At 39.3% G+C, this 12,363-nt stretch overlaps 1 non-coding gene across 1 annotated transcript; it reads right to left on the reverse strand.

The window, feature by feature from the left end:
- Positions 1-11,471: 11,471 nt before the first annotated feature.
- TRNAF-GAA (transfer RNA phenylalanine (anticodon GAA)) lies at positions 11,472-11,544 on the reverse strand. The gene has a single exon. It is a non-coding gene; the product is annotated as a tRNA-Phe (tRNA).
- Between the last annotated feature and the right edge of the window lie 819 nt (positions 11,545-12,363).

Genomic DNA, 12,363 nt, shown 5'->3' on the forward strand with positions numbered 1-12,363 from the left:
AGACAAACAGAGCTTAAGTGACTTGCCCAGAGTCACACAGCTAGCAAGTGTCAGATTTGAACTCAGGTCTTTTCCTGACTCCAGGCCCAGCACTCTATCCACTTAGCCATCTAAGCTGCTCAAGCCATTGGTATAGAGATGAAGGGTTTTAGTTGAAGGCTGAGTTTAGCAGTCTGTTATAATCTACAAGATTCATCTCACTTGCCACCTTCCACAGGAGGTCCTTCCTACTCTCACTAACCTTTCCTCATTATTCTAATGGTCCATGCTTTCTCCCTTCTCAAAATATATGGGTAACCATTTTATCTCCCTAGCAGAATGTAACTCTGTAAGGACAGTGACTATTTTTCCTTTGTCTTTTTGCATTCCTAGTACATAGCAGAATGCCTTGCACATAGTAAGTACTTGATAAATGATGATTAAATAGAACTGAATTAAATTGAATGATTATCCTGGCCACACATATAATGTCCTGTCATGAACTGATGAGTCACTCTGTTGTCTGGACCAGATGATTCAACATTGCATGAAACTGTTCAACGAAAAAGCTCTGGAGTCCCTGGGGGCGACCAGAAAGTCCAAAAATTACTCTTCGGAAAAGACCTCCCAAGCACACATACAGAAGACCAAACAACTCTAGACTCCACCTGCACAACCTATTAATACAGCAAGGATGACTGAACTGATAATTGGTGGATTAAGGGAAATGTTTCCATTATTCCAACATGTTTCTATTTGTATTAGGTTGTCAGATTTACCTTATTAGCTCTCCAAACTCAGATGCTTAAGGTTCTTAATCTCTCAGTTACATCTGGAAGCTTTGCTAAATCTGTATATCTGGCAGGTTACTTGAGCCTTAAATTTTAAAATAACAGCAATAAAAACACCTTGAGCAATTTGAAAATGAGAGAGGGCTGTTGTTGCTGTTGCTTTGGTGGTTGTTAGAGAGTTTTTCAAAGATGTCAACAATGTAATAGAGGCTCAGTGGAATGCATAGCCTCGACCCCTTCAGGCTTCTCACCTGAATTAACCTTTGTTAGTGCTCAGGCAGATCCTGTCCCCTGACATACTTCAACTTGCCTTTCTCTATACTGCATGAACAATTTTCTGGACAAAGGACTACACATAGCCTTCCTTTTGGAGTGCCACCAAAAAGTTTTGTCTCTCTTCTCCATCAAATTGAGTTGACAAGCATTTATAAAGTGACCCCCAGTGCACCAGAAATTGTGCAAAGAACTGGGAATATAAAGACTGGCCAAAAAAAAACAAAAGAAGATCCTGACCTAAAGGAGTTCACAATCTGCTACAGGAGACAACATGCAAATAAGTATGTACAAACAAGATAAATACAGAATAAATTGGCAATAATCAAGAGAATGATGGCAGGAGATTTAAGGAGAATCAGATAAGGCTTTTTTTTTTTCAAAATGTAGTATTTTATCTGTGAATTAAAGGGAGCCAGGGAGGCCAAGAGACAAAGATGAGGAGAGAATTCAATGCAAGAGTACAGCCAGTTGGGGCAACCAGGCAGCACAGTGAATAGAGTACTGGCCCTGGAGTCAGGAGGACCTGAGTGCAAATTCAGCCTCAGACAATTAACACTTACTAGTGAGTGAGACCTTGGGCAAGTCACTTGCCCTGCCTTCCTCCATCCAAAAAGACAGAAAACAAGAGTACAGTCAATGAAAAATAGATAGAGTTGAGAGATACTATTGTGTGTGAAGAACAGCAAGATGACCAATGGTATTAGAATCTAGAGTAGGGGATGAGGGGGGGGAGGGGGAAGAGGTAGAAGACTGGAAAGGTAGGAAGAAGTCAGGTGATAAAGAGCTTTAAACACTAGAGAATTTTCTATTTCATCTTGAAGGTAAAAGGGAGCTATTACAGTTTATTGAATATGAGAGTAACATGGTCAAACCTGAGCTTTAAGAAGATCAAAATGACAGTTGAATGGAAAATGAACTGGAATGAAAAGAGATGGGAGGCAAAGAGACCACCCAGGAGATTATTTAATAGTTCAGGCATGAGGTGACAGGGGACTGCACCAAGGTGGTATCAGTGTCACAGGAGAGGAGATATATAGGAGAGATGTCAGAAAGGTTGAATTGACAAGATTTGGCAACATATTGGATGTGGGGAATGAGAGGGAGTGAGGTGTTGAAGATGACATCTAGGTTGCTAGCCTAGATAATGGGCAAGACACTGAAGCCCTCAACAGTAATAGGAAAAGTGTGGAGGAGGGAAGAGCTGGAGAAGGGTGGGGGAGGGATAATGAGTTCAATTTGGGATACTCTGGACATTCTCCAATCTATTCTGCTTTGAAGCCAATAGGGAATGTGTTAACAAGTTGTGATACATCAATGTAACACAATGCTATTATATTACAAGGACAGATAAATACAAAGAAGAATGGAAAGATACATGAACTGATGCAAAGTAAAGTAAGCAGAAACAGGGAAACAAACACCATTATTGCAATGCTGTAAATGGAAAGAACAACAATAACAAAAAAGATCAGGACCAAATGCTGTGTATGCAATTATATTAATTAAATTTGACCCCAAAGAAAAATATAAAATAGCACCTCCCCCAGCTTCTTTGCAAGGAGGTAAGGCCATGAGTGTCAAACACTGTATGTAAAGTCAGACTTTTTCAATATCTTTCATAGTTTTGCTGAACTGCCTATCCCTCTCCTGACCACCCCCACCTGCCTTTGATTTTGTTTTGTCTTAATGAGGGATAGCTCCTGAGAAGTAGGAAGGAGGATACCCTGGTAAAATATGCAATATAATAACATATGATATCAATAAAAACATTTTTAAAAGAATAGTCTAATGAGATACAGTGGAAAAAAAAGAGAATATGTGAAATACATATTCCCAGTCTATAACATAAAGCTATAACAGGGGGTCCATGAAATTAATCCATTGATATACATATAAATATCTTGGCTAGGCACTGCAGATTGACAGCAAACTGGCACCAGGTAAGTAGAATAAGGCAAATAGGGTAGTCTATATTTGAAAAGTAGTATAGTGTTTTCATTAGCCCAAACTGCTTATTGCTTCAAAATCCAATCACTTTAATAACATTCCCAATGATACTATATGAGTACAAATCCTGGAGGACCACAATCTTGAAAGAATCAAAATTGTTATCAACACAAAAGAGAAATTAAACACTTATAGTAGGCATAAGTAGACTAGACTATATTGCCAACAATGACTTATGACTGAGAATTATAGTCAAAAACTGTCACTGAGATATTCATGGACAGAAAGGAGATTTATCTTTATACTTACAATGAATGGCAAGTGATGGGAAGGCTCAGGGTTGTATCAGGAGCCTTCAAATATTAAAAGAACGAGAGGAAGTCTTCTAGCTCCTTGGGTGGATTCTCTTTGGAGAATTTATGGAAAGGCACAGACAAGTATTGCCCAAGACTAGAAGTCATATGGGGAGCTATATTCTACATCAATGAAGATTATTCATGCCAGCGATATTTAAGATCCATCATCAAAATGTCAAAGTGAAGAACTTGGATAAAGCCAAACACTTTGAATTACAAATATACCCCCTAGCCCAACTGGAACAATGTCCTCTTCCCATAGATACTTACGGTACATTTTAAAAGAAATTCCTATAGATACTCAAAACCTTTTAGAAAGACTTAATGCTAACATTTATTTTTGGAACACAAATATCTCCAACTCTATCTATTTATCCAAAATCTATAATTTGTGAGGAAAAAGGTGTTTTACCAAAAAGGGTAAGCATGAAACCAGGAAAAAGAATAATTCAAGATGAATGATAAGATTATGCTAAAATGTAAAGTAGAGATAATGAAGTTCTTGAAGAAGTGAGAAAGTAGGAAAAGAAAGGCCTAATGTAGAAGGTAGAATTTGGCATAGGCATTGAAGGAATGTAGGATTTAAGATATACTACACATGAAATGATTAAAATATGAAATTTACAGCTATATAATACTCTCCATAAGCTATTTTCTCTTTATTTATAATACTATATTTATCATTGTGTTTAGAAAGGAACTATTTCTGCCCTGCTATATAGTACTATCATTCTTGTCTGTTCCACAACTAAGTCTACTTAATAACTATAGGATAGGACTAACTAACCTTAAACGCTATAAAACATAAATCAATTCCTTAACTAATAACTGCCCCTGGAATAAGGTACAAGACACATTAGGCTTAGATAAGCTGCGTACATAATATAATATCAATTTTGGAATAACATTTCATGGAGTTCCGTTCAATTAAAGTAACTAGTATTGCTATAGTGTGACTGCCTATGTACATACTATGTGAGCAATCAAGTATAATTTAAACATTACAGAATGAATTAATACCCTTTTTAAAATTCAGTACAAAAAAAAAACATTAACAGGAGAAGGAATGTGGATCTTTAACTAGGATTTTTTTCTTGGTATGAAAAAAGATTGTTCTGTTCTAGTTACTTAATCCTGTTTTTCTCAGTTTCCTCATCTGTAAAATGAGCTCAAGAAGGAAATGGCAAACCACTCCAGTATCTTTCCCAAGAAAACCCCAAATGGGGTCATGAAGAGACAGGTACAACTGGGATGACTGAACAACAGCCACCACCTAAAAGTTATGGAGTAGACTGTCACAAACCCAAGATCCCTGGATTGTTCATGTAAGAAATAGGAGGGGATGTGAGTTGGCATGAAGATGACCCAGGAGATCAGGGAGTGAAATGGTTAAAGAACAGGTCTTCTCTTGCTACCCTAGGAACTAAATGTTGAGGAAAGAAGAATACAAGCACTGTAAGCATTCTTCCTGGAACTAAGTGGCATTTCCTATAATGGAAGGCAGACAGAAAAGCATAGACAACAACCCTAAAGGCTTTGTAGATAACAAGAAGCAGCTTATCACAGGATTCAGATACCAAAGGTCCTCTCTGACTCTGGGCCTCTCCCATGTATGTAAAGGTTGCATTTTCTTCTTAAGAGCATAGATTTTTCTGTTTGTACCCCTATTGCTTAGCATAGCATTTTATACATAGTAAATACTTCATTCATTGTGCACAGAATCATAGATCTGAAAGGAACATCAAGAGAATCATGGAATCTTAGTGCTGAGAGGGAGTTCAGAGATTGATGAGAACAAACCCTGTCATTTGACAGATGAGGGAACTGAGAGCCAAATAGGCAAAGCCCAAGGCCACCTGGCTACTAAGTATGGGGTCGACTCAAATTAGTGGGATTTTTGTTTGTTTGTTTTTTGCTTTTTGGAGGGGTCAGGGCAGGGCAATTGGGGTTAAGTGACGTGCCCAAGGTCACACTGCTAGTAAATGTTAAGTGTCTGAGGCCAGATTTGAACTCAGGTCCTCCTGACTCCAGGGCCGGTGCTCTATTCACTCTGCCACCTAGCCACCCCCTAAACTAGTGTTTCTTTATTCCTACTCCAATACTCTTTACCCTCTACCATGGACTGCCTTCATCATCTGGTTCAGTCTTTGATTTCTATGCAAATAAATGTATGAAACTATGCAGAATGGAATTTATCTATTATCTTAACTCATTCCAATACCTTATCATCCTTACTCCTCTCCTTTCTCATCTCCACTATCAACATTTTCCTCCAGTGCATTCTTCCAGCATATTTCAGTTTGAAGGGGGGAAAAGCATCTGATAAAATTAATCCACTGAGGTAGAACTGTTAGCTCCCTAAGGCCCCTTACCTTCCCAAGGATCATTGCTTGCTAAAGCAAATAAGTCCCTAAAATCAGAAGAATTTGGGGCAGTTATGAGTTATATTTGGAGACACAGGAGCCTTTCATTTAAATCATACCTATTCTAAGTAACTATAAGGCCCAGGCCTAAGAAAAGGTAAGAGAAAGGAACATTTGTGGCCCTGGCCCTAAGAATGAAGATTTTCAAAGATGGTGGGCAAGCCCTTCTGGAAAAGTAGGGAAGCCCACCACACTGGTAAAGGGGATTCCCAGAGGAATCCTCAAATTCCTGTTCCATGGTGGGTAGTAGTATTTTTCAAAAGTATCATTGTTAGAATGGAGTAAAGATGGTGGAGTGAGAGGGTCAAAACTGCCAAACTTCCCCCAAAATCTCTCCTAATAAATGACCACCAAAAAAGTCAAATTGAATTCTGAGAAGAAAAACCAACAAAAAGAGGGGAACTCAAAACTTTAAATAAAAATGTCTAACTTTTTTTAAAGTCACAGTGAGTCATTTTTAGAGACCAGGGCAGCTTGGGAAGACAAAAGAGAAGTATGTGAATATTGGGGGGAGGAGGTTGGCTTTGGAGTGCCACAGAAGCAGCACCAGCTATGAGCCTTGGAGATAGCAACTGAAGGAGCATCAATGGGAGTACTGGGTATGACCAAATTCACAGGTTCAGGAAGGGGACTGAACACCTCATCAGAAAAATTTCAGGGGACCCCTGTGCTAGCATTGGGAGCAGGATTGGGTGCCATTTAGCATCTTTGAAGACTATAACCCAGTTCTAGCTCACAATTCCAGGGCAGAGAGGAAGAATCCAAGGTACAAGGGAGAGATGTCTTACCTAGGTAAGGACTAGAGTGCCAACCAGGAGGGCAGTAAGCAGACTTCTCCCCAGATCACATCATTTTGGAAACACCAAAAACCTTTAGGCCCCCAGACTGAGCTATAGGAGCTCAGACCAGCCATCTCTCCTCCAGAGGTGAGCCCAATTCTAATGTGAAGTCCAAAGTAAAGAAATAGGCTAGACAATGAGAAAACAACCAAAAAAGGAACATGACCATAAAAAAATGTTTAAGGAAAGTTTAAGACACAAACTCAGAAGACAAGGACTTGGAAAATATCTACAAGCAAAGTCTCAAAGAAAAATGAAGACTAGACATAAGACCAACAAGAATTCCTAGAACAGCTATATAAAGAGAAAAGAGATAAAAAAAAAATTATAAATTGAAAGTATTGTTACTGTCATTATTTCTTAAACTTCTTTAGAAAATAAAAGTTGTGGGGCGGCCAGGTAGTACAGCAAGTAAGAGCACTGGCCCCAGACTCAGGATGACCTGGAATCGAATCCAAGCTCAGACACTTAGCACCCACCCAGAAACACCTGGCCATGTAACCTTGAGCAAGTTACTTAACCCCAATTGCTTAGGGGTGGCCAGGTGGCGCAGTGAGTAAGAGCACTGGCCCCAGAGTCAGGATGACCTGGGACCGAATCCAGGGTCTGATACTTAGCACCACACCCAGAAATAACTGGCTGTGTAACCTTGAGCAAGTTACTTAACCCCAATTGCTTAAGAAAAAAGAAAAATGGAAAATATTATCCTTCCAGAAATAGTTAAATCTTGATTATCCATAAATGGTTTATCTTTTTTATGGACCCTTAATGACAAATATTCAGTCCTTTACTGACTTTCCCCTCTGCTGATCATATGCCCAAGTAATTTTTGACAGTACCTCATGTGTAGGTAAATAAATGCAAAGGGGATAGAGTACTGGACCCAAAATCAGAAAGACTTGCATCCAAATCCAGCTTCAGTCATTTACCTTAGGCATGTCACTTAATAATAATAAGAATATACCTACTTCCCAGAGTTGTTGAGAGGACCACATGAGAAAACAATAGTAAAGTGCTTAACAATTCCTGGCACATATCAGGCACTGAATAAATGTTTGTTCCCTTCCTCAAATGTTTGTGTAAAAAATATCCATAGCACCTCATTTTGTGGTGGCAAAGAATTGGAAATTGGGATGCCCAGCAATTGGGGAATGACTGAACAAGTTGCAGTATATGATTGTGATAGAATGTTATTGCACTATAAGAAATGACAAGTACAATGCTTTCAGAAAAACCTGAAAAGACTTATATGGAGTGATGCAAAGTGAAATGAGCAGAACCAGGAGAACAGTGTACACAGTAACAGCAATATTTTTTTTGATGAAGAACTGTGAATAACTTAGTTATCCTCAGCAATACAAAGATCCAAGACAATTCTGAAGGACGAATAATGAAAATGCTATTCACCTCCAGAGAAAGAATTAAGGAGTCTGAGTGCAGATTGAAGGAAAAGGTTTTACTTTTATTTATTTCAGGATTTGTTTGGGTTGTGTTTTTTTTTTGTCTTATCAACTAGTAATCTGTGGCACTTATTCCTTTTAACATCCTAGATAACTGAGTTTTGACAATAGCCCAACATAATTCAAAGCTATAGTGAACAAATCTAACTATATGCTTTCCTACAGTCCTGTAACTGCCTACCCTCTCATGCTCTAGCTACTCATCCCTTTTAAAATTCAAGTCCTAAATTATGCCCATTGTCTACTTTCTCATTTTTTAAATGGCTAGATCTTCTCAATTCCTACCTGTGTGTTGCTGAAAACCACTCAAGAAAAATCACACAACAGTAGTGAACTGGCTCCATTATAAATTTCTGTGCAGTTATTAATGCTGTACAGCAATCCTCTTATTCCCTTACATACTCCCCCCAGTTTCTCTTTCAAACCTTCTCTTTCTAGGGTGCCCATCAATTGGGGAATGGCAAAGCAAGCTGTGGTACATGATTGTGATAGAATACTATTATACTTTAAGAAATGACAAAAGTGATTTCAGAAAAACCTGGAAAGACATGAACTGATACAAAGCGAATTGAGCAGAACCAGGAGAATATTGTGCACAATAAGAGCAATATTGTACAATGAAAAATTGTGAATGACTTAGCTATTCTCAGAAATATAAATTATCTAAGTATTCTAAGACAATCCCAAAGTACTCATGATGAAGTGTGTTCTCCACCTCCCGAGAAAGAACTGATACTGTCTGAATACAGACTGAAGCATGCTATTTTGACTTTTTTCTTTCTTTCATTTTCCATTTATTTATTTGCTTTTTTGTAGGGCAGTTGGGATTAAGTGACTTGCCCAAGGTGACACATCTAGTAAGTGTTAAGTGTCTGAGGCCAGATTTGAACTCAGGTCCTCCTGACTCTGGGGCAGGTGCTCTATTCACTGCACCATCTAGCCACTCCTCTTTCATTTTTTAAATGTCTTCTTGTACAAAATGGCAAATATGGAAATGTTTTACATGATTGCACATGTCTAACCTATATCAGATTGCTTACCCTCTGTGGGAAGCAGGGAGGGAAGGGAGAAAGGGATAGAATTTGGAACTCAAACTTTTTTTAAAGTTTAAAAAAATTGTTTTAGGGGACGCTAGGTGGTGCAGTAAGTAAAGCGCAGGCCCTGGAGTCGGGAGGACCTGAGTTTGGTTCTGGCCTCAGACACTTAACACCCACACAAAAAACCTAGCCGTGTAATCTTGGGCAAGTTACTTAACCCCAATTGCCTTCCAAAAGGCAAAAAAAAAATTGTTTTAATATGTAATTGAGGAAAAACAAAATATTTTTTAAAACCTGCTCTCTCTTCAAGCTCCCTAGTTCCTCTTAAAAGAGGACTTTAATTTATGACCATCTTTCACAAGCTTCCTCATCTCTCCATTTCTACACCTCAAAACCCCTCAAAATCATTCCCCATTCTCTCCTCTTTTGTTCTAGTTTTGAGGAACAGCCACTATAAATAGATAATGAACTAGAAACTAGAATTGGAAAAAGAGGAAGAGAGGAAGCCAGGTTGCCTTTGGAAAATCACAAAATTCTTTTAACAACCGCAAGCTTCATCCTGAAACAGAAACTCATCTTTTAATACCAATATTCATTTGATGGTGTTGTATGGGCTGGTGAGTCATGAACATGACAATCTAGGAAGACTTGAACATCACCCAAAGGAGAAGGAACATAAGCATGGTGGACATGAGTAAGCCTGAAACCCATTACAAACAGATAATTACAAACAAAAAGTTGTGGAAAGGATGTCATCTAGGAAATGTACAAAAAGAAGAGAGGACAGTCATATAACAAAACGGAAGGAAGATTGAAGACAACCCAAGAACTCCTTTAATCTTGTCTGGGTGTCAAAGGAAAGTGAGGAAATCCCATATGGCCAGTGGGAGGCCACAGGAGAAGATAGCATAGTATTAACAAGAGTAGATTGCCTGCACTTGGGGGAGTGCATGCATACTGGTGTGTTTTCAGTTACCCTTACAGACTCTCCCCAACCAAGTACATTTCAATTCTGTAGAAGGCTACTACTCTAATTCCCCTGCTTCAGATCCCCTTTTCATTTCTTTCTATCAAGCCAGGGTGCCCTCTCCTAAAAAATTCTAGGCAGGTCCACTTCCCTGCCCTGACACTTTTTCAATTAACCATCTCATTCAATGGCCTCATCTCACTCAATTCAGCAGTCCCTGGGCAAGCTGTCTGCGTCCTGCTCATACTTAACTGTCATCCTGTTCTGTCGTTTCAATCGCGGTCGATTCTTCGTGACCCCATGTGAGGTTTTTCTTGGCAAAGATACTAGAGTGGTTTGCCATTTCCTTCCCCAGGTCATTTGACAGATGAGGAAACTGAGGCAAACAAGGTTACGTGACTTGCCCAGGGTCACACAGCTAGTAATTGTCTGAGGTCACATTTGAACTCAGGAAGATGTCTTTCCTGACTTCAGGCGCCGCACTCTTAACCACTGCACCAGCTAGTTGATATTTTTTGTGGTTTCGTCCTGTCTCTCTCACTTACAGCTACTTGAGGGTAGAAAGCGAAGTTTCTATTTCTTCTGTACCTATAACTGTGTTCTGCTCATAAAGGGAGTTCAGCACACGCAGCTGCGAAGGGCCCTCAGTCTCAGGCACATTCAGACAGCGCTTAGCTTTTGGCTACTTAAAATACCAGAGATTCCCTCCCTCTTGCCCCGCTCCAACCCCAGTAACCAAGAGCAAGCCAGAGGAGAAGAGCAGAGACGTTGAACAAGTCCGGGGCGCAAATTTTTACCGATTTCCAATTTCTTTCTTTTTCTACCTCCACTCGGAGATGTACTATCTACCCCCTCCCTTTTGCCCCACCACGTCCCTCAGCACTATGGCCAGTAATAATAACAGCAAGCACTCATATAAAGCTTTAAGATTTGCAATTCTCCGTACAAATATTATTTCGTTTTCTTCTCCTGGGATAAACCCTGGAAGGGAGGTGCTATTATTCTCCCCGTTTTACAGATGAGGAAACCGAGGCAGCCCGACGTTGCTGTGTGACTTCCTATGGGTCACACAGATAATTGTCTGCGTCTAGATTTAAGCTCCGAAATGTCCGCCTTTGAAAAGACATTGTTCTGTTGATTTCAGCCCCTAGGACTCACGCTGTAAGAAGAAACAGCTGGCAGAATTATGTGCATGTAAGTTTTCTACTCCTAAGGCAAGGAAAAGACACAGGGACAAAAAGACCGGGCCTCACTGAGCCAACAGTATGTGGGTGGAAGGGTGGGGAGAGACAAAAATACCTCTGCTTCGTTCCCCAAAGCCGATAGGGTTGGAAACTGCAGGTTTACAGTTGTCCCCAAACCGGGTTTTGTATTTTGGGGTAAAGTCAAAACCTTTTGCCGAAACCCGGGATCGAACCAGGGACCTTTAGATCTTCAGTCTAACGCTCTCCCAACTGAGCTATTTCGGCAAGTACAGTAAAGTTTCAGAGTTATATATTGTATTACCCTTTAACCCCCATTCTTTGCTTCTGTAATCAGAAGACATTTCAGTTTCTAATTCAGTATAACACTTCCGTGTTTATTCACAGTCAAAAAAGGTGGTGCTAAAACTCTCCTAGTATAATTGCCAACATCGTTTGTATGCATATACTATATACAATTTTATAATGCTTGAGGATGCCCTTGCTGTTATTATTTATTATTATAAACTTAACTTTTATTAATTTAATAAGTATTACTTTAATAATAGCTTTCATTTCTATAATTCTTTAAATGTTTTTTTTAAAAACACTTTACAGTTTCCTAACTTCCCTAAACTCCGCTATCCAGATTAACCTAAATCCCAAAGCTTGAAAAAAGTAAGGTAGAAGTTCATTCTAATTTGAATAAAACATTAAAATGAGCCACTATCATCATATATGCTACCTGATAGTGAGAACCCAGTGAGCCAAAATTTGTAACTAAATACAAGAGAGAACATTGATATGATAGGCGAGAATTTTGCAGCCACTTTTCAAAAAAGCATACACAATTTTAGTCCTTTTGCAATACTGTTGGAGCTGCACTCTTAGGGATTGGACTGGGACTTTCTCGATGAACAGAATGTGAATGATAAGAATAAGGTACCTGTACCTTCTCTGCAACTAAAAGTCTTGGAAAATTGCCTATGGTGCCCACAGGCTACCCTTATCTAGGTCTGCCTAGGCTGAAGTTTGGCTTTCCATCTACCATCTGGCTCTCTGTAGCTGAGCTCTGCCAATAGGTCTGCCTAATAAGTCAGTCAACAA

This window comes from Petaurus breviceps, unplaced genomic scaffold, assembly GCF_028583685.1.
Source record: "Petaurus breviceps papuanus isolate PSGF00001 unplaced genomic scaffold, PetGlider_PUasm1.0 90743, whole genome shotgun sequence".
In the NCBI taxonomy this organism is placed as follows: Eukaryota; Metazoa; Chordata; class Mammalia; order Diprotodontia; family Petauridae; genus Petaurus; species Petaurus breviceps.